Raw genomic sequence first — 22,009 nt, 5'->3', positions numbered from 1 at the left:
AATCCACAACCTGCAGGCACTTGTCACTGTTCTAGCCAAACCCAAACCCACACACGCACACACACGTGCAGGCTCTACTCCTCATCTGCAAATCACTGCTTAGAGGAAAGAAGTTCATTTACTCATTCGTGAAAGCTGATGTTCTTGCCCACTTAGTGCATTGCAGACACTGTGCTGGTGAATGAAGGAGGATCAGTCTCTGCCTTTAAAGGGCTTTTTGTCCAAAAGCATCCTGGTGAAGGCAGAAAAACAGGCAATTTCATGTGGCTGAGATGTTGGGCACAGCGCACAAGAGAGAGAGAGAAACCTGCCTTTCTTTCCTCCCTTTCCTTCCTCCTTCCTTTCTTCCCTCTTCCTTTCTCTCTCTCTCTCTGTTTCTTATGGTAGGAGTACCTAAAATCTATTCTCTTAGCAAGTTTTCGTATATTAGCTACAGTACTCATGTTGTACATTAGCTTTCCAGATTTATTAACTCTTCGTACTCTTGTTTTTTTGAGACAGAGTCTTGCTCTGTCGCCCAGACTGGAGTGCAGTGGGACGATCTTGGCTCACTGCAACCTCCGCCTCCAGGTTCAGGTGATTCTCCTGCCTCAGCCTCCTGAGTAGCTGGGATTATAGGTGTGCACCACCACGCCTGGATAATGTTTGTATTTTTAGTAGACATGGAGTTTCACCATGTTGGCCAGACTGGTCTTGAACTCCTGACCTCAGATCACCTGAGACCCACCAACCTTGGTCTCCCAAAGTGCTGAGATTACAGGCATGAGCCACTGTGCCCGGCCCTTTGACTGCACCCTTTGACCCTTTGACCTACATATCCCCATTTCTCACTCCTCCCTAACACCTGGTAACCATCTTTCTACTCTAGGTTCAACCAGATTATTGCAAATGGCAGATCCTCTTTTCTTTTTTCTTTTCTTTTCTTTTCTTTCTTTCTTTTTCTTTCTCAGAGACAGTCTCACTCTCACCCAGGCTGGAGTGCAGTGGTGCCATCACAGCTTATTGCAGCCTCAAACTCCTGGGCTCCAGGAATCCTCCTGCCTCAGCCTCATGAGTAGCCGGGACTACAGGCACATGCCACCGTGTCTGGCTAATTTTTAAATTTTTTTTGTAGAGATGGGGTTTCACTATGTTGCCCAGGTTGGTCTTGAACTCCTGGCCTCAAGTCATCTTTCTGCCCTGGCTTCCCAGAGTGCTGATATTACATATGTGAACCACTGAGCCTAACTCGCCTGTTAGAAACTTTAACAAAAAAGGTTTCTTATTGTATGAAGACCTCTGCAACTTGCTTTTCTCATTCACCTTTAAACTTCTAAAATGCCTGTTTTCATTAATGACATTTATCATCAAAGAAAACTGCAATGAGTAGAGACATAGTAAACCCATCTCAGCCACAAATCCAGCATGCTGGCCTATGGACATTTTCCTCCGGGGTCCCGAAAGTTCTAATGGGGCATAAAGAAGTAAATTTTCAGGCAGTTATTTTGGACAGCTGATCATTGGTCTTATACATTGATAATTGTTTTTCTCCCTCACATTAAACCCACCTTTATTTTTTAAATTTTTAATTGTATTATTTTAAATTTTATTTTAAGTTTCAGATACATATGCAAAACATGCAGGCTTGTCACATAGGTAAACGTGTGGCATGGTGGTTGCTGCACCTATCAACCCATCACTAGGTGTTAAGCTCCACATGCGTTAGCTATTTATTCTGATCCTCTCCTTCCCCCCACTCCCCCACAGACCCGGGTGTGTGTTGTTCATCCACATCCCTGCAAAGTACATGATCTTCCTTCTTATGGCTGCATAGTATTCCATGGTGTATATGGACCACATATTCTTTTCCAGTCTATCATTGATGGGCATTTGGGTTGATTCCAAGTCTTTGCTATTGTGAATAGTGCTGCTATAAACATATGTGTGCATGTATCTTTATAATAGAATCGTTTATATTCCTTTGTAAACCCACCTTTAAACGTGGAGAATGTTTATTTAATGTCCTTCATAGAATCCTTACATAGTAGTAAAAAGTAGAAGACATTTAAATCTGAAGATTAATTATAACTTTTAAAACTCCGATTTGCTAACTACATACGTGGTCAGAATATTTATACAGGCTGGGCACGGTGGTGCACGCCTGTAATCCCAGCACGCTTGGAATAGCAAGGTGGGTAGATGGGTGGATTGCTTGAGGTCAGGAGTTTGAGGCCAGCTTGGGCAACATGGTGAAACCCCGTCGCTTAATAAACACAAAACAAAACAAAACAAAACAAATAAAAAAACTACTTATGGAGCAGTGTCTGCTTGTATGAAAGAAAGACAAGTAATAAAATCTTGTCTCTTTCCCAGAAAATAATGATAATCATAGGAACTGCCAGTTTAAACCCTAGAAGAAATTTTATCTCATCTCCCCTCTCAGGTTCTAGAACACTTTTTGAGTACTGCCAGGCCTAGGGGTGGAATGGGGTTCCCAGGGTGCCCCAGCTGTGCCTGAAGAATTCAGGAATGTTAGATTACCCTCAGTTACCAAAACAGTCCTGTGTCAGCTAGGCCTGTGCAGAAAGGTGAATGAATGTCTGTGCTTTGGAATTCCACCCCCCCACCCCACCCACCAGCCTTCTCTCTCTCTCAGTAATAAAGCAGAGCTCATGCTCGCTCTGGGTGTTATTGCTCTTCAGGATTACACATTAATCCATACTGTGTAATTACTTTACAGCAACTTTGTTTTCTTAATTGTGCTGAGGCATCTGAGGAATTTGACACTGCTGTGGTGAGGTTGGCATTTGTTTATACCAACAACACACACCAGTAAGAAGCTTAAGCTAGCAAAAGCCTAATGCATTAGAGATGCCATGGCTCAAATATGAAATCATATCACGTAGCATATCTTAACCCGGGCACCAAGCTGTGATGTTTTATAATGAGTAAAAGGAGTCACTCCCCTTAGGCTAGGGCATGGTTAAGTTGAACACAGAAATGACATCATCTTGACTTTGCCTGGGCATTTGGCCACGTACCTCATATATGTTGCATCTTTAATAATGGGAAAAGTTATCCTGTGTCTTTCACCATGAGAAGGACAAGAAGTCAGGGCTAAATTGAATTAAATGCAAATCATCTTGAAAATCTGAAAACTGTGTCGCATAGAATTGGACTATAAAAACAGTCTTTATCTGAACCAGTGCAGAGAAGATCGAGATTGTCCACATTTCTCCCATTCTCTATCTCCGGATGACACTGTAGAGAACACTGAATGTGGGGCTTGTGGGAGAAAGGGAAGCCTAGCTCCCCAAAGCCTCTGCAGAGATAACAGGGGAGTGAGGAGGGCTCTGCAGGTGGACCTGTGGCTGTGAAGTTAAAACATTAGCCTCCATGGGCCCCAAAAAATGCGGTACTGCTGTTTCCCATATACACTTTGCTCAGTAAAGTAAGGTCAAGGGTGCATGGAAGAAACTCAAAGGGGAGGCAGAACCCCAGGGCTAATCCTGACTCACTATTAGGCTCTGTGGCATTGGGCATGAAGTAGAACCATTCGGGAAGTTTCAAAACATACGGATTTGCACCTTTAAAGAATACATTGTATAGTACTCTCTTTCCAGAGGCGTTAAGATAATGGGAAAACAACTGCTTCTGGGAATGGAGAGATGAGGATCTGAATCTTGGCTCTGTGATGGAATTTCTGAATTGCCCAGGCAAGTTACTTACCTCTTAGGGCTTCCATTTCCTCACTCTTAAATAATGCCAGCCACGTCACAGAGTTAGCTCTGAATTAATGAGATATTTGTAGTGCAACTGGATCATTGCCTAACGTTGTAGTCCACTTGTGCTGCTATAACAAAATATCGTAGACTGGGCGGCTTGAATAACAAACATTTATTTCTCACAATTCTGGGGGCTCAAAAGCCTAAGATCAAGCTGCTAGCAAATTCGGTTTCTAGTGAGGGCTGGCTTCCTGGCTGGTGGACAGCCACCCTCCTTGCAGTGTCCTTATACAGACTCTTCTCTGTGTGTGCTCATGGAAAGGTGATCTCTGTCTTCCTCTTCTTAGAAGGCCACTAATCCCATCAATGAGTTCCACTTTGATAACGAAATCTAAACTTAATTACCTCCCGAAGGCACCACCTCCAAATACCATCACACGGTGGGTAAGGGGTTCAATACACCGATTTTATTTATTTATTTATTTATTTATTTATTTATTTTGAGACAGAGTCTCGCTCTGTTGCCTAGGCTGGAGTGCAGTAGTGCAATCTCAGCTCACTGTAGCCTCCACCTCCCGGGTTCAAGCGATTTTCCTGCCTCAGCCTCGAGGGTAGCTGGGATTATAGGCGCCTGCCACCACACCTGGCTAATTATTGTATTTTTAGTAGAGACAGGGTTTCGCCATGTTGGCCAGGATGGTCTCGAACTCCCGACCTCAGAAGATCCACCTGCCTTGGCCTCCCAAGTGCTGGGATTACAGGTGTGAGCCGCTGCGCCCATGGGGCCCAATAGACCAATTTTGAAGGGGCATATTTAGTCCATAACACTTCACAAACAGGAAGTACTCAGTAAACAGTAAGAATTATTACTGTCTGTAAAATGGGTAGGTTGGCTAACATGCTCTCTAGGGTATTTTCTAACTTAGAAAAAAATTCCAGATAATGTTATTAGCAACTCCTTTGCCCCTGCGTAATATCTTCCTTACTTCAGACTTCGCAAGAACGGCACTCCCTTCCTTTCTGTCTTGGAAATTCCTTCTATGTCTGTAAATTAGTGCCACCTTTTATCCAGCCATTGAATCAAACACAACGTGCTTGTTCTATCTAACTGGTATCCTTCAAATCCATTCATTTCTCCCCATATCTACTGCTATGAAGAACTAATGTTTAGACAATTGTTATCCCTTGCATGAATTACTAAAATTGCCTTTTAACTAGCTTTCTGCCTTCCAGACTTGTACTTCCTGCTTTATCCATGGGTAACCATGAATGGATTCCAGGTGTGTTCATTCCTTCAACCCTCATGGCGGCTGGGCGGGGTCTGGGGCCACCTCTTCCTGTTCCCTCATTGTACCATATAATATGACCATTTTCCATGCATGTTGTGGGTGCAAAATCTGGGAGGCACTAGTGTCTAATCCACTCTGTATACTGCAGCCAAAATGATCTTTGAAAGGAAAAGTCAGTGGCTCTTCGTGTTGCCTTTAAGATCAATTAAAATTTCTTAGACTGATAGATTCAGTTCACTTCATCAGCTTTAATTTATATCAGGCTCAACAGGATATCTTGAGAAAATATTTTCCGAATTCCTTTAATTCCTTTTTTTTTTTTTTTTTTTTTTTTTTTAGCCTGCCAATAACTTAGCTTGGAGTAGTGAGCTTCTAGAATTTTCCCACAGTGTAGAGGAGACACTCCTGCCCCCAGTTATAAATGGAGTCAGAAAAGGGAACAGGATGTGGGGAAAGTAAAAGAAGAGCCCACTGGGCCGGGCATGGTGCCTCACGCCTGTAATCCCAGCACTTTGGGAGGCTGAGGAAGGCAGTTCACGAGGTCAGGAGTTCGAGACCAGCCTGGCCAATATGGTGAAACCCCATCTCTACTAAAAATTCAAAAATTAGCTGAGCCTGGTGGTGGGTGCCTGTAGTCCCAGCTACTCGGGAGGCTGAGGCAGAAGAATCACTTGAATCCAGGAGGTAGAGGTTGCAGTTAGCCAAGATTGGGCCATTGCACTCCTGTCTGGGTGACAGAGTGAGACTCTGGCTCAAAAAAAAAAAAAGAAAAAAAAGAGGTAGAAGGATCACTTGACGCCAGAAGTTCGAGGCTGCCGTGAGCTATGACTGCACCTCTGTAGTCCAGCTCGGGAGACAGAGTAAGACCCTGTCTTACTCTGTAAGAAATTTTAAAAAAGAAAACCGGGCCGGGCGCGGTGGCTCAAGCCTGTAATCCCAGCACTTTGGGAGGCTGAGACGGGTGGATCACGAGGTCAGGAGATCGAGACCATCCTGGCTAACACGGTGAAACCCCGTCTCTACTAAAAAAATTCAAAAAACTAGCCGGGCGAAGTGGTGGGCGCCTGTAGTCCCAGCTACTCAGGAGGCTGAGGCAGGAGAATGGCGTAAACCCGGGAGGCGAAGCTTGCAGTGAGCTGAGATCCGGCCACTGCGCTCCAGCCTGGGCGACAGAGCGAGACTCCATCTCAAAAAAAAAAAAAAAAGAAAACCTACCGGTCTTCTGGTCCTGAGGATTCTTGGGAGGAGAAGGGAGAAAGAGTGTTCGTGCAAAACGGAAGAAGAGGGAGGAGAGGGAAGCTGCCAGTCCTTAAGTCTCTGGTAGTGGAGTGGGGTGGGGACGCGGGACAGGGATGTTAATTAAATTAGTGGGTTACACCAAGAGGAAGGAGGGGAGCTATTGCCATAGGCTTTCTAGGGCACAGCCTCAGAAATATTATGGCAGTGTGGATATTTTTTAAGGCTCAACTTCAATTCCTATGTGGAACACAAGCCAAGTCAGTCGTGGGGCCTCCTGAGGCAGGGGGAGGTGAGCCTGGGGCAGGGGCCACTGGCAGGCTGGACACCAAGCTCAGGGGAAAACAGCCAGCAGAGCCAAAGTGAAGTGGAGTCCTGAGCAAGCTGGGAGGCCTAGCTCACAGGCTGCACCAACAGCTCACATGACAAGCAACTCCAGAATCATGATGGGGTCTGAGAACCCCAGTGTCTCCCTGAAACCTCACAGGTACCTCTATAACACACCCTTCCTCCTATGCACCTGGACAGCCTCTCAAGAAAGAATCAGGGTCAGGCACGGTGGCTCACGCCTATAATCCCAATACTTTGGAACGCCGAGGCACGTGGATCACCTGAGGTCAGGGGTTCGGGACCAGCCTGGCCAACATGGCGAAACCTTATCTCTACTAAAAATACTAAAAATTAACTGGGCACGATGGCAGGCGCCTGTAATCCCTGCTACTCAGGAGGCTGAGATAGGGAGAATTGCTTGACCCCGGGAGGCGGAGCTTGCAGTGAGTTGAGATCGCACCACTGCACTCCAGCCTGGGAGACAGAGCGAGACTCCATCTCAAAAAATAAAAAAAGAAAAAGATAAAAGGAATCAGAAGAGGGGAGGCTTCTCCAAGATTGAGCATTGTTTTCCAAGAGAGATGTGGCGTTCCCTAAACAGTCTATTTAAATCATTGGATTGTATTATGCATTTAACAGACTTGAGCATTAACTTACTTTTCCTTTGACAGTTGAAGACTGAGGAAAAGGACTAAAATAAAGAAGTTACCATTTTCTGCACATCTCAATTGGAGTGTGTGACACACTTTGCAAACCTGTTATGTTTGTAAAGCTCAAAGCAAAGCAATGGTTTAAGGTAGCATGCAAAACTGACAGTTCTGTTTTCCCATTTCTCCTCTTCTGCTTCTCATGTTTTGCAAAGTCAGCACAGAATGGAAGGCAATGTTCTGAGATTCCACATTTGGGCAATTGATTGAATGATGCTGCTGTAACACACAAGTCTGGAGTGGAGTTGATACTGGGAACCTGATGATGAGCTACATTTTGGACAAGTTTAATTTGATGTGATTATGCATTACCAATATCAAGCTATGTCTTGCAAGTTGGGGGTATCTACTTGGAGCTAAAGAGATTGGGACAGGAGATATAAATTAGAGAGTTTTCAACATATGAGTGATAAATGAAGCTGTTGGGATCCCCTCCAATGAGCAGTAAGAACATATATTTTTGGTAGAGGAAAGGGCTAATGATAAAGACCGAGAAAAAGAATGTTGTTAGTAAAATGGTCAACTGGGAAAAAGCGACAGAGTTGTGGAAGGCAAAAGAAGTTTCTTTCTTTCTCTTTTTTTTTTTGGATGGAGTCCCGTTCTGTCACCCAGGCTGGAGTGCAGTGACACGATCTAGGCTCACTACAACCTCTGCCTCCCCAGTTCAAGCAATTCTCCTGCCTCAGCCTCCCAAGTGGCTGGGATTACAGGCACATGCCACCACGCCCAGCTAATTTTTGTATTTTTAGTAGAGGTGGGGTTTCACCATGTTGGCCAGGCTGGTTTTGAACTCCTGACCTTAAGTGATCCTCCCACCTTGGCCTCCCAAAGTGCTGGGATTACAGGCGTGAGCCACTGCACCCCGCCGCCAAAAGAGGAATTTCAAGAGTTGGTGATAATCTGGGTCAAATCAGCTAATTAACTATTAATTCACTCAACGAATATTAAGCTGGCCATGTACCTGGTATAGTATTAGACTTGGGGCATACAAAGTTGAAAAGACAAAGCTAGCAGGGTGGTTGGGTAGGATGGGAGCTGGGGGAAGCCACTGGATCCTGACACCAGGAAATCACCCTGTAGTTTAATAAAGTGAGGAGATCGGGGTAAAGTTGTGGTAGCAGAGGAGTGGCTGGAAGGGAGAATCTTTCTGAAGAAAGTCTGTGGTGAAACGCAGGAAAGCAAAGGGGTTCCACAGGAACTGACATTGGAAAGAAGACATTTGAGAGAGCGGGAAACGTGCGTGCATGTATAAGCTGAGAGGATCACACTGATGGGCTCAACGCATTCTTTCAGCAAGGGTTTATTAATAGCTATTTGGGAGCAGACACAATTACTAGGGAAGGGAAGGGTGACTGAGCAGTGAACAAAACTCCACCCTCAGGAGGTTTCCACTCTAGCAAAGGGAGACAGACAGAAAGCAAACTCAGAACACATAACGTGCTCATGTGTTGGCAAATGCTATAAACAACATGAGCACCAGGTGGTAGGGGAGAGGGGTACTTTATTGGAGGCCAGGCCTCTCCATGGTGTACACTTGCACTGAGGCCTAAGTCACGAGGCGAGGAGCACCTGCACCGTCATGCGGATGAACAGCCCTCCAGCAGAGGGAGAAGCAGGTGAGGAGGTGGGAGTGAGCCTAGGATGCTGGAGGGAAGGCAAGGCGGGGAGGAAGGTTGCAGGAAGTGAGGTTCATAGGTGGACAGTGGTCAGCTCCACAGGGCTTTGCAGGTCAAGGCAAAGGGCTTGGCTTTTGTTTAATCGAAGTGTAAAACAACCGAAGGCTTTAGGCAGCGAACTGATCAGACTTCTTTTTTTAATGGTAAGAGAACTTTATTTTAATAAAAATGTCCTCTTTTTCAATTCACCCCTTCCTCTACCACTAGAAAGTAGCTTTATTGCTAAAAAGTAATCCGTTTATTTAATTTAATTAATTTATTTATTTATTTGTTTTGAGACGGAGTCTTGCTCAGGCCGGAGTGCAATGGCACAATCTCAGCTCACTGCAACCTCTGCCTCCTGGGTTCAAGCGATTCTCCTGCTCAGCCTCCTGAGTAGCTAGGATTACAGGTGTGCTGTCACCATACCCGCCTAATTTTTGTATTAGTAGAGACGGGGTTTCACCATGCTGGCCAGGCTGGTCCTGAACTCCTGACCTCAGATGATCCGCCCGCCTTAGCCTCCCGAAGTGCTGGGATTACAGACGTGAGCCACCGTGCCCGGTGAAGCAATCCGTTTATTTAGACATTCTCTTCTTAGGCATTTTTAAGTTTTTCCACCGCTGTAACACCACTGCGTATTTTTCACTTTCAGTCTTCTCTTGAAACACTTTTTTTTCGGGAGAATCTGCATCACTGTCTCTGTTCCTGCTTCCTTATCCTCTCCAATGAGAAGATCCAATGTATCTCCCACTTTCACCATTCTGCTTTCCTTCCATAATTTTTCCCCATTCAGCCTGAGTTCACCTTTGCAGAATGCATCTTCCACTTTGTTTCTTCCAATATCCCGGTTTGTCTTCAGGACAGCGTCATCCTGAAAAGATCGCACTACTGTTTCCAGGTCTTATAGTCTTTGACTATAGTAGGGCCATCCTCAAACTCCTCTTCCTGCTCACTCATCTCGTTCTGACCACTTTCTGCATCAGAGTCCTCTTCATCTTCTATTTTTTGCAGAGACTTTTTAGTAGATTTTTTAGAGCTTATATTACTTTTGAGTCTTATGGAACATGGAAAAATATATTCCAGAGATATTAAAAGTCCCGGGAGTCTCAGTGAGAAAATATTATGGAAAAGTGTTTTATAATTTGGTGCATATAACGTGGTACTAGAAAAATACAAGTATTGATTCCAGGAAGTACAGGGTTTGTGTGACGAAGGTGTCACACCCCCTGAGAACACCCCAGAGTCCAATCCAGGTATCTGGCTTTCTTAAAACACCAGCGTGAGATTTGACACTAGTCATTGCCATGGCACTTACAACCTGTGTGTCAGGGCCTCCGAACAGACACGTTTTTTCCTCTGAGGTCCACAGTGCTTACTGTTGGAGAACCATCTGTTGGAGATAAGAGGAGACTCAGCGAGAAGAGTCAGGAGGCCTGCGGTGGGCGGGGCAGGAGCTGCTGGTGCTTGGGCCAGCCCCAGGGTTTTGGCAGTGAAGATGCTGGGAAGTGGTAGAGCTGAGGACGGTTTGTGAGTGGAATTCCATCAGGACTTGATGGGTTTGGACGTGGCATTAAAGGGGAGCCTGGCTCAGAATAAAAGTGAAGTTGCAAGAGGACTGAATGATTGATAAAGAAGTCCCCAGAAAAGGAGGGAAAATGGGATTCAGCATTGCGGGGTGTGTGTGTGTGTGTGTGTGTGTGTGTGTGTGTGTGTGTGTGTAGGGAGGTTAAGACTTGATCAAAGCCTGGGCAACAAAGCAAGACCTTGTCTCTGCAAAACATTTTTAAAATATTAGCTTGGCGCAGTGGTGTGCGCCTATAGTCCCAGCTACAGGAGGCTGAGGCAGGAGGATTGCTTGAGCCCAGGAGTTCAAGGTCGCACTGAGCTGTGATCATGCCACTGCACTCTGGCCTGGGCAGTAAGATCCTGTCCCCTTCCTGAAAAAAATAAAAAGAAAAAGAAAAAGTGAAGTTACTAGAGGACTGAATGACTGATAAAGAAGTCCCCAGAAAAGGTGGGAAAATGAGATTCAGCATTGGGCTGTGTGTGTGTGTGTGTGTGTGTGTGTGTGTGTGTGTGTGTGTGTATGTGTGTAGGGAGGTTAAGACTTGATCTGATTGGGATGCTTCTTTTTAGGCCCAGACAAGAAGGAGTGGAACTTGTAAACAGAGAAACAGTCTATGACTTTGACAAATTCCGGGATCTCTCTGAGCCTTTTCTGTAAAACAGAGGCTTGTTGTTGGGATTCACACAGCTCATAAGTGCCCAGGGCCTGGCATAATGCCCAGCACCATAGCAGGTAGGGAGAGAAAAAGAGCTTTGCAATGGGGACAGAGGAAGCTTGAGGGAGCCCCTTTCTCTGGATGACGTTCTCTTGGTGAACGAGGAGAGGAAATAATCCGAGGGCAGGGGCCTGGGGCAGGAGTGGCCTTGGAGGCAGGAGAGTGATAATATTTAGAAAGCTGCCGCCGAGGAGGTTGAGGAAGATCAAGGGCTATGACTTCTGAGATCCTTGCTGCGATTCAGTTATGTTTTTTTTCCCCTTGAAGTATTTTTTTAAGCCAACTGTTTCATTGAAAACTGAAAGTCTCTCTGTACAGAGTCCAAAAACAACAAAAGTCATATTACAATGATAAGACTTGACAGGAAAACAGCACTCGAGGGAGCTGTTCCCGGGACACCCCGGGTAGGAGGCTTCTTTAGTGACACTGTCTTTCCCCGTCCACTGCAAAGACCGATGTGAGCCTGGTCCAGGCTGGGGACTCTGAATTGACTGTGCTGTGTGAAAGGGACAGAAGGGTTCTGATGCCAATTTACTTCCAATCCATATGTAGGTTTCCTTTACAGAGGGCCATGGGGCTAGGTCACATCCAATAAGAGGGAGTGAGGAATAGGCTGGCATGCAGTGTTTTGATATACAATTTATATGGCAGCTGAGCACGGTGGTTCATGTCTATAATCCTGCCCATTTGGGAGGCCAAGGCAGGAGGACCTCTTGAGTCCAGGAATTCAGGACTAGCCTGGGTGACATAGTGAGACCCCATCTCTATAGAAAAATAAAATAATTTTCTGGATACGGTAGCATGCACTTGTATTCCAAGTTACTTGGGAGGCTTAGAAGGGAGGATCGATTGAACCCAGGAAGTCAAGGCTGCAGTGAGCCATGATTGGGTCACTATACTCTAGCCTGTGTGACAGAGCAAGATCCTGTCTCAAAATAAATGAATGAACGAATGAATTTATAGGCACTGGGTCCCAGTTAGGATTTATTTTGATAGATTTAGTTAGCCAGTTCATTCTTTTTCTACCTATTAAGAAAATATATATTGACAGCATTTAGTATGCATAAAATATTCCTGTCCTAAAGAACTACTTAAAAATCCTAAAGAACTACTTACAAATTTCACTTCTAGGTAGTTTCCTTTGCACAACTAGTATGCATAATAGCACCATTGAAATACTGTGCTTTTATTTTCTCAAAGTCCATGACTTTTGGATGATGTAATTCAGTGAATTAAACGTATTTGGTACTTCTTAGTTTCTTTCTATAAGACAATAAAATGACTGGGAGCAGTGGCTCACGCCTGTAACCCCAACACTTTGGGAGGCTGAGATGGAAGGATTGCTTGAGCTCAGGAGTTCAAGACCAGTCTGGTTAACATAGCGAGACCCCATCTCTATTAAAAAATGATAATAATAAGTAAAAGAAAAGAAAATGTATAGCGTTTTCATGTAGATATTAACAAAAGAAGCTAATTTAATCCATTGTGATACTGATTTCAGTTTTTCTTTTCTATAAATCACTATAGCTTATTTTAATGAAACAACTTGTGAAATTTCCTGAAGTACTGTTATTTTTCCTTCCCTTTGTTAATTTCACATACTTTCAAATTTAATTTAGAAACTCGAGACTTCATTAACTTATTTCTGTATCTGTTAAAGTTTTTTATCCTTAAAAAAGGTTTGGGCCGGGCGCGGTGGCTCACGCCTGTAATCCCAACAGTTTGGAAGGCTGAAGGGGGCAGATCACGAGGTCAGGAGATCGAGACCATCCTGGCCAACATGCTGAAACCCCGTCTCTACTAAAAATACAAAAGTCACCTGGGTGTGGTGGTGCGTGCCTGTAATCCCAGCTACTCAGGAGGCTGAGGCAGGAGAATCGCTTGAACCAGGGAGTGAGAAGTTGCAGTGAGCCAAGATGGCGCCACTGCACTCCAGCCTGGCAATAGAGTGAGACATCATCTCAAAAAAACGAAAGAAAACAAAACAAAACAAAAAAAGGGTTTGTTCCACAGAAATGAGATATTCAGAATGAATTTATGACTTTAGACTTGTGTTTCAGTTAGGAAGTAATGTCTGTGCTGACAAGTAGAAAAATACATCTTCAACAACACAGCTCTTTTTGGCCTATCTTGGAAAGTGTCCTTTTCCTGTTAATAGCAGTTATTAGAAGACTCATAAGAAGAGATGGAAAGATATTGTGTGAGAGTTTATTAGTGACACTGTCTCCCTGATTTAAGATACAAGAAATGCATCCACAATCCAACTGTTCATGTTCTATCCAGATTCTCGGTTTGAAAATATGATCAGAGAGCAACGTGATTGCAATCCTTGGAATGTATAGTCTTCTCTAACTGTGTTGCTGTGACTCTCTTTGGCAGTCCAGGTGATACTGTTTTCCGTATTATTCCTGTTCAGTTAAAGTGAAGATGTAAGTTATGTAGATGTCAGTGACACCTCTGTATTGAGTTCTATGTCTATCAATAAATGATGTCACACAAGCAAGCTGGAAAGCAGCAGACTTTGCCAATTGCCAATGTTTTAACCTATTTTACAACACTATTTGCTTTAAGTAATTAAAAATAATTTCTTGCTGTTTCTTGGACTGTGGTCAAATCCGCAGAGTAAACTCTGAGAATATTAATTCAGATCGAACCTCCAAGCATGTTAAATTTCCATTCTTGAGGAAGTTAAAATGTTTATTTTTTGGCAATCTTTATCTCCTGATTAATTTTACGATTCCTTCTTTAAATTCTGCCTTCATAATCACAGCCATATTATGGTTCGACATTTGAAAAACGGTAGCACATCAGCCATTGTATAGAGCATAGGCTGGGGATGGAGGAAAAGTGGGAAAGAAAAGCATTAGGAATCCAGATGTTCCGGTCACCGGAAAATGGACTTATAGTATCTGACATGGTGACAATGAGAAAACTTGTTTAGCAGTCAGGCTCGGGGAATCATGAAATTTCTGAGCTCTAGATATTTCTTAAATTTGCATACTGTACAATCTAATACATCTCTCCTATGTTCATAGATGATGTAAGAAGAAGGTGGTGTGGTTAGAGACAGAACTAGAATGAAACCCTCCAGGGTTCAATTCAATACTCTGTTTACTATACAACAAATCCTGTAAATAAAAAGAACTGGGGCAGGATTTTGCAAACAAGTATCATCAAGTTCTCTTTGCTGATTCTCGTTTTGTTTGGAACTTGGAAACTCTGAACCAGGTATGGCTGCTCAGGTAGGGTCAAAGCGGGGAAGGAGTTGAGATTTTCTTTGATGTGTTTCACAGTGGTAGAGTCTGCACACTGGAACTAATTGAAGTTAAGAGACTTGGAATCTAATCCCAATTTTGACGTTAACAAATTTAGGCAAATCACTAACCTGTCAGTGGTTTAGAGGCTTCCATTGTAAATGAGTGATTTAGCCTAAATCAGCGGTTCTCAAACTTTCTGGCGTGCATCAGAATCACCTGGAGGCTTGTTAGAAACGACTTGGCTGTGCCCAATATCCCCTAAGTTTCTGGTTCACCAGGTTCAGGTGGGACCTGAGAATTTGCCTTCCTCGTCAGTTTGCGTTTTGTCTGAGCACCCCATGTTGAGAACCAGTGGCCTACAGATCATCTCAAAGGTCTTTTCCTGTGTGAAAAATTATTCATCTTTTTACCTCAACCTTTTCAGCAAAGGGAAGTTTATACTTTCATGGTGCTTGGAGTGGGTAGGGCAGGGAGGTGTTTATTTTTATTTTTATTTTTTGGTGAGACAGAGTCTCACTCCTTCACCCAGGCTGGAGTGTAGTGGCGCAGTCTCGGCTCGCTGCAATCTCGCCTCCCGGGTTCAAGTGATTCTTGTGCCTAAGCCTCCCGAGTAGCTGGGATTACTAGGTGTGTGCCACCACACCCGGCTAATTTATGTATTTTTAGTAGAGTTTTGTGAGATCTTCCGATGAAAGGCACAAGTTATTTGAAGTATTATTTTAATACAGTGTTATGTAGAAAGCCACAAGGTTGTTGTAAAGGGAATGTGAGATATTCTACGTATCTGGCGAAAAGAAAATGTGGAGGAACTCTATCATACTGAGTGCATTATCGACTTTAAAGTAGTGTCTTACCATGGAAACTCATCTCAAAACAAACTTTATTTATTTAAGTTGGAGTCAGTGGGAGTCGCTAACAAGAAAAAATAGTTGTGAATCAGAACATTAAGTGAAAAAACATAAAACAAGTATTTGATGTTACTGCTAGCTAAAGAATTCTTCAAGTAAGAATTTTTCAGTTACGTTTGATTGATTGATGTTCTTTCATAGTTAAAATAGCATGAAGCCATGGTTTTAATCCCGTCTTACTCCTTTTTTGACCTTGAATGCAAATATGCTTGGCTTTTTTTTTTTTATTGCGTTAAAGGCAATACTTTAATCATAACAAAGTAAAATGGGGAATCCAAAGGTATAGTCAGTTCTTTGTTCCTATTAGAGATCAGTTTGGCTTGTAGCAATCTCTCTTCAGGAGTATGTATTGGCTGAGGTTAGCTGTGTATACTGGGAGTTTTAGGGATTACAGTTACTTTCTGTGCTATATGGTAACTTAGTTGCTAAGTGGACATACCCCTTGCTTTTTTACACACTGCTGATTTGTTTTAGGACCCGTTTTTAATAACAAATATTCCCAAGAGTTGGAAAGCATCTTGTAAAACGTAAAAATTGTATTTGAGATAGAAAAATATTCCCCGATATAAAATAATGTATTTTACATTTATTTAATCTAAAAATGACCTCAAATCTTATGCAGGTCACTTAAAAAGATATGACTTTTTTCTGGTCAAAGTTAAATGCACTGGTGATCTACTTTTGTCTCAATGAGATATGACCCTTGTAAAATGTAAATTTATAGAAAAGAAAGAAAATGAACATACACCTCTCAGAGGCTTTCTGTGGGCTGATAACAAAGCTAGTGTTTTACCTTGTTTTCACTGACACAGCAGGGGGGAAGCCGTGGGAGGAAGGGTCTTGCCATGAAAAGGAGCCTGGTTGATCATTTAAAGACCATCTGGGAAACTTGTTTGCAAAGAGCTGGTGAGTGCCCTGGACATTAAGTGCCTGATAGGGCACAACCATTGTCCTCACAGAAACACAAAGAGGAGCTCTGCAGCCTGCGTCGAGGTTCATCAGAGCTTCAAGTTAAGACTTTCTTTTTTGTTTTAAGTCAGCTCGATTTGACATGATTCGATGGTTTTGTTTTAGAAATAATTGTATCAGAAATTTAAAATGCATCTCATCATGGTTACAATCAAAATATCAGAGAAGTGTTGTCAAGGATGTAGAGAAATTGCACCCCACACACTTGGTTGGTGAAATACAAAATGGTGCAGCTGCTTTTGGGAAACAGCCTCACACTTCCTCAAATGGTTCAATACAGAGTTCCCATAGAGTGGATTGGCCATTCCACTCCTCTTTCTTCCTCTCTCCCTCTTCCCACATACTTTCGGACCTGAGTGTAGGCTCTGTGAGAACAAGGTCTGGTCCTTTGCGTCACTGTCTCTCTCCAACACCTGGAATGAGTTCAGCACACAGCAGTGACTCAACATATATTTAATCGAGTAAATCAATAAGGAAGAGGCATACAAGTGAGGTCATTAAGAGCATGGGCTCAGCCAGGCACGGTGGCTCATGCTTGTAATCCCAGTACTTTGGGAGGCCAAGGCGAGGGATCACCTGAGGTCAGGAGTTCAAGACCAGCCTGGCCAACATGGTGAAACTCCATCTCTACTAACAATACCAAAATTAGCCAGACGTTGTGGCACATGCCTGTAATCCCAGCTACTCAGGAGGCTAAAGGAGGAGAATTGCTTGAACCCAGGAGGCAAAGGATGCAGTGAGCTGAGATCCCGCAACTGCACTCCAGCTTGGGCAACACAGAGACTCTGTCTCCAAAAAAAAAAAAAAAAGAGCACGGGCTCTAGAGTTACCCTGCCTCGGTATGAATTCTGGCTCAACTTTTAACTGCAGGGCCTTGCATTAGTTTACTAGGCCTCTTTGAGCCTCAGTTTGTTCATCTGTGAAATGGAATGCAAATAACACTTGGATTTTTGAGTGACAAGCACTCAGCAAAAGCTTATTAAAAGTAAAGAAAATTCATTTCACAAAGGGTTAATAAGAATTGACTGCATGACCCTTTTTACCATGTAATATGGGGCATCATCTCTATAGATGAATAAGATGTGGTCCCTGGCTACAAGATTATAAGAAACTTTCACCCTAGTAGGAGATAAATCTATAAAAGCCAAGAAACGACGTAGGTTTGCAAAGAATACACCAAGGCAAATGTACCACATTAGAAATCACACATTCCAGTGTTCCCAAAAATGAACACAAAGGGAGACATAGTAATTTTGAAATAAATTTCTCTCTCAAAATTATTGTGTCACCAGTGAAAATGTTGATTTCTGTAAGTTTCAAGTGGATAGGTTTTGGTCATCATGAAAATTTTATTTCATGCCTGCCTAATGTATCTCATTAAAAAACAATAAAAATTAGTACATTGAACTTAATGTGTCAGAATGAATTCAAAAATACAATGCATTTTTGTCTTCTACTCTTCCTTTACATATATTCAGAGGGAGTATTTCCCCCCCGCCATCCCTAGATCGTAACTTGGGCCAGTCCTGTGATTATGGGGTTCACTGTTAGATAACTGCAGTCCTAGTAGATTGCGACCCCAGTATCTCTACTAGGTTATCTTCTTCCTCCTAGACTTAGGCTATAGAAAACACTATAGTGGGCTGGGCAAGAGTGGCTCATGCCTGTAATCCCAGCACTTTGGGAGGCCAAGGTGGGTGGATCACAAGGTCAGGAGTTCGAGACAGCCTGGCCAGCATGGTACAACCCTGTCTCTACTGAAAAAATACAAAAAATTAGCTGGGCGTGGTGGAGGGCACCTGTAATCCCAGCTATTCAGGAGGCTGAGGCAGGAGAATCGCTTGAACTCGGGAGGTGGAGGTTGCAGTGAGCCAAGACCATGCCACTGCACTCCAGCCCAGGCAACAGAGTGAGACTCCGTCTCGGAAAAAAAAAAAGAAAAGAAAAGAAAAGAAAAGAAAACACTACAGTAAAGAATTCACAGCTAAGAAACTTAACACCGTATGGGAAAACAAAATACAGATGGGAGACTGGGGCTATGACTTAATATATTCTATCCTTAGATTTACTAACTGTAGCTAATGACAACCAAATTAGGAAGAGTAGTTGGTACACAAGCTTCACAAACTCTGCAGGAGTTGAAAGATCAGTTATAGTTTGAGAATTGCAAAGTTTCTCAGAAGATTCTGAAACTCTACAGATGTTTTTGAATGTGTGGAAAATGGAATCATTGCAAGATTTGCTAGTTAGGGTGCTCCTAATTGGCTGTCTAACCATAGAGAAGTGTATCACCAACATCCTTAACGGAGAGGAGATTCCCATGGGAAGAAGGGGTGGAGGCATGGGAGGTGGCGTATTCTAACTCTCAAAAGATTGATATAGGAACTTTTGTAAGGAAATCATGGCTATATCTTTACAAATAGTTTTAAATTTTTAAATTTTTTTTTTTTTTTTTTTTTTTTTTGGGACAGAGTCTCACTGTGTCCCCCAGGCTGGAGTGCAGTGGTGCGATCTCAGCTCACTGCAACCTCTGCCTCCCAGGTTCAAGCAATTCTCATGCGTCAGCCTCCTAAGTAGCTGGGATTACAGGCGTGTACCACCACACCTGGCTAATTTTTTGTAATTCTAGTAGAGATGGAGTTTCACCATGTTGCCTCCTGAGCTCAGGAGGCTGGTCTCAAACTCCTGAGCTCAGGTGATCCTCCCACCTCGGCCTCCCAAAGTGCTCGGATTACAGGTGTGAGTCATCGTCCCCAGCCACCAACAATTTTTAAAAGATCCGTTGAAGGAAATAGCTAAAGCAAAAGTTGACTGTTGTTAAGAAAATCACTATAACCATAGGCTGTCTAAATAATGGTTTACTGTTGTCATGATCAAAGTATATATATATATATGTGACTCCTTTGTGTGTGTGTGTATATATATATATGGTGTATATGTGTGTGCGTGCTTATCTTTCTATAGTCCTAATATTGGGCAAAGGAGCCAATTATCAATATTCTTCTCTCAACTTAAATAGTGGAGGTATTTTCACGACTCTTCTGTTAAGACTGGAATTTCAATGCTTGCCTTTTCTATAAAAGAGGCTGATAAGAGGTTTTTCTGTATAAAGCAAGTCTAATTCTGCACAAATCCAAGAGAGATTCAGTTAAGTAAAAACCTTTGTGTGATAAAAATTTACTTAGCATTTATATAAAAACATCCCTTTACATATTTTTACATTTAATAAGAGTACACCAAATAAAAACGTTTTTATTAACATCTTATCCATTTTCAACTAATAATGAGTAACGAACCAGTTCTTGTCATCAGATGCGCTTTCTCTCCTCCTTTCCTAAGATCTCAAATAAATTAGTTTTACTTAATTAAAAAAAGTAGATCCTATAGTATGTTTTCCCCTTTCTGGTCCTCCCTGCATTTGTTCAGTTGCCTCTCTGGCTTCACGACCCAGAGCTGTTACGGTCTCTTAGATTTCCAGCATGGTCCCCGGAGAGGCAGACCTGAATGCCTGAGATGGAAAAAGTTCCGAGAAATATTTCCTTCAGCTATTTCATACAGTTAGGCATTGCTCAGTTTCCCAATCCCTGTGTTTAGCTGCTCCCAGGACACGAGGTTGTGTAGCCTTAGCTCTGCCCGTGATAGCTTCATGCCAGCATGCACAAAGCTCTGTAGTCCATCTCAGTCCCTGCCCTCCTTACATGCAGAAAGACAGTATTGAGTATTAGGTTTGCTTTCCCGTGTTCTCTAACATTATGTCCGTGATCTATACAAGGCTTTATTACAAAAACCTCAGCTTCTGCTTTATCTATGTTTTCTCTCCCTAACTCACAATATCTATTTTTCCAATTATTCCCCAAAAGATGTTTTATAATTCTTGTGCAGTGCACCCACGTTTTTTGCCACCATATAAAAGTAAATCCACTGTACCAGAATCTAGCATAAAGAAACTTGTGGTTGGGGAAAGAATTTAATATTTGAAAGCTAAAAGCAAAGAAACAAACATACAAAACAAAACAAAGAACTCTTATTTCACTGATGAGCTTCTGAAATGTAGGATTTGCTATTTTAAAATTGTTAGTGGTTATGGCTAAATCTGTTCAGCAGAGTTTAATAACATATGATATAAGCATTCTCTGTCCTCCTTTCCTTTTTTAACCTAAAATTTTAATGAAAATACAAAACTTTTTGTTCTGCAATGTCGCAGTGCATTGTTAAACGGGCAAAGGCCGTAACATCTCCTTATATCACAGCTACAGTGCTTGCGCTGCCTGACCCTTGGACTATGTTGTAATGCCTTTGAAATCTGGGCTGGATTTTATTTATTTTTGTATTTTCCCCTGCTTTTAACTTGTCATAAAATTTATTGGGGGGAAAAAAACCTTTCTTATTGCTTCTGAAATTTTCCCCTGCTGGAAGATGATTTATGAAAGTAGTAAGGTCATTGTCTGCATATACCCCAAAAAGAAATAAAATTTAATTTGTACCATTAGTTGTTTATTTCAATAACATGTAAGATTGGGAAAAATAAGAAATGTGGTACCAAGACAGTCTTTCTAGACCCCTTTGTTACTAAAAATCACACAAAGGCCCTTTTGTTTAAATGTTTTGGTTGCTGCTGATGTTAAAAGAACTCTGAAATCACTACTCCAGATGCAGTTACTGTGGGCAAGTATTCAACACCCACCAACCTTTGGTCTTCTTTTAACTGCAGCAGCTCAATAAAAGGGGGAGACAGAAGACACAGAGAAGGGAAAACACACATGCACTCACACACCTCCCAAACACATTAACACGGGCTGTGCGGCCTCTGTGACAGCCTTGCAGGCTCAGCTGGGGTTTTATGGCCTTTGCTGGTCTTGCTGGGGACAGGCAACTGATGAGCACGGGTAAGAGGAGCACGCAGATGTAGCTCTTTGCTATTGTTGTCAAAGAAAACAATACAGTTGAGCTCAAGCATCTCTAGTGAGCAGCATAATCATCACAGGGACACACGATCATTAGGCATCTATGTTTAACATTTCATGTAAATTGCTGTAATTAATATCATTGTAAAAAAATCTCACACACACAGGTTCTTGCTTTGGTGTATTTGTAACCAGTCTGGAATGTTCCCCCGTGAAACCTACCATTCCTTTCTGTCATTATCATCACCACCAGTACCATCTCCCCCACGTCACATGATCTAACTGCATTTACTCACAGAGGATTCGAGATCCCCTTGCCTTCTGAGGCATGCCCAAGCTTAAATTCTGCCCACGAACTCCTCCCACAGTTTGCCTCCCCCATCCTCCCGCACTGCCCTGGCCACCGGAGCCCTTACACTGTGCTCTGGTCCCCAGAACTATAGAGTGGAAGGCTGCTGGCTGCAGAAATTCGAAGTGTTGGGCTGTTAAACTCAACACTGTGTAGGTAAGAGGATAACAATTCAATGGTGAAACAGGGAAGGGAAGTCAAAGTTCAGGGTTGGTCCTACAGGAATAAGAGGATCTATGTAGATAGAGGGCTGGCTCCCCCAGTCCTTGAGTGGTGATCAGCTATGTTGAAGAAGATGAGTGAGGAAGAAAGGAGAGCCTGGCAAAGCCCAGAATAACCCTCTGGCCCGGCTTTTTCACCCACCCACACAAAGCCACTGGGCTTCTGAACTGGTTCCCTTTCAGGACATCCAGGAT

General features: G+C 42.9%; 1 pseudogene; it reads right to left on the bottom strand.

The window, feature by feature from the left end:
• Positions 1-9,499: 9,499 nt before the first annotated feature.
• On the bottom strand, positions 9,500-10,236 carry LOC100429170 (mitochondrial transcription rescue factor 1 pseudogene; annotated as a pseudogene).
• Between the last annotated feature and the right edge of the window lie 11,773 nt (positions 10,237-22,009).

This window comes from Macaca mulatta, chromosome 4 (genome assembly GCF_049350105.2).
Source record: "Macaca mulatta isolate MMU2019108-1 chromosome 4, T2T-MMU8v2.0, whole genome shotgun sequence".
Lineage (NCBI taxonomy): Eukaryota > Metazoa > Chordata > Mammalia > Primates > Cercopithecidae > Macaca > Macaca mulatta.
This window is presented reverse-complemented; position numbering and strand designations above follow the sequence as displayed.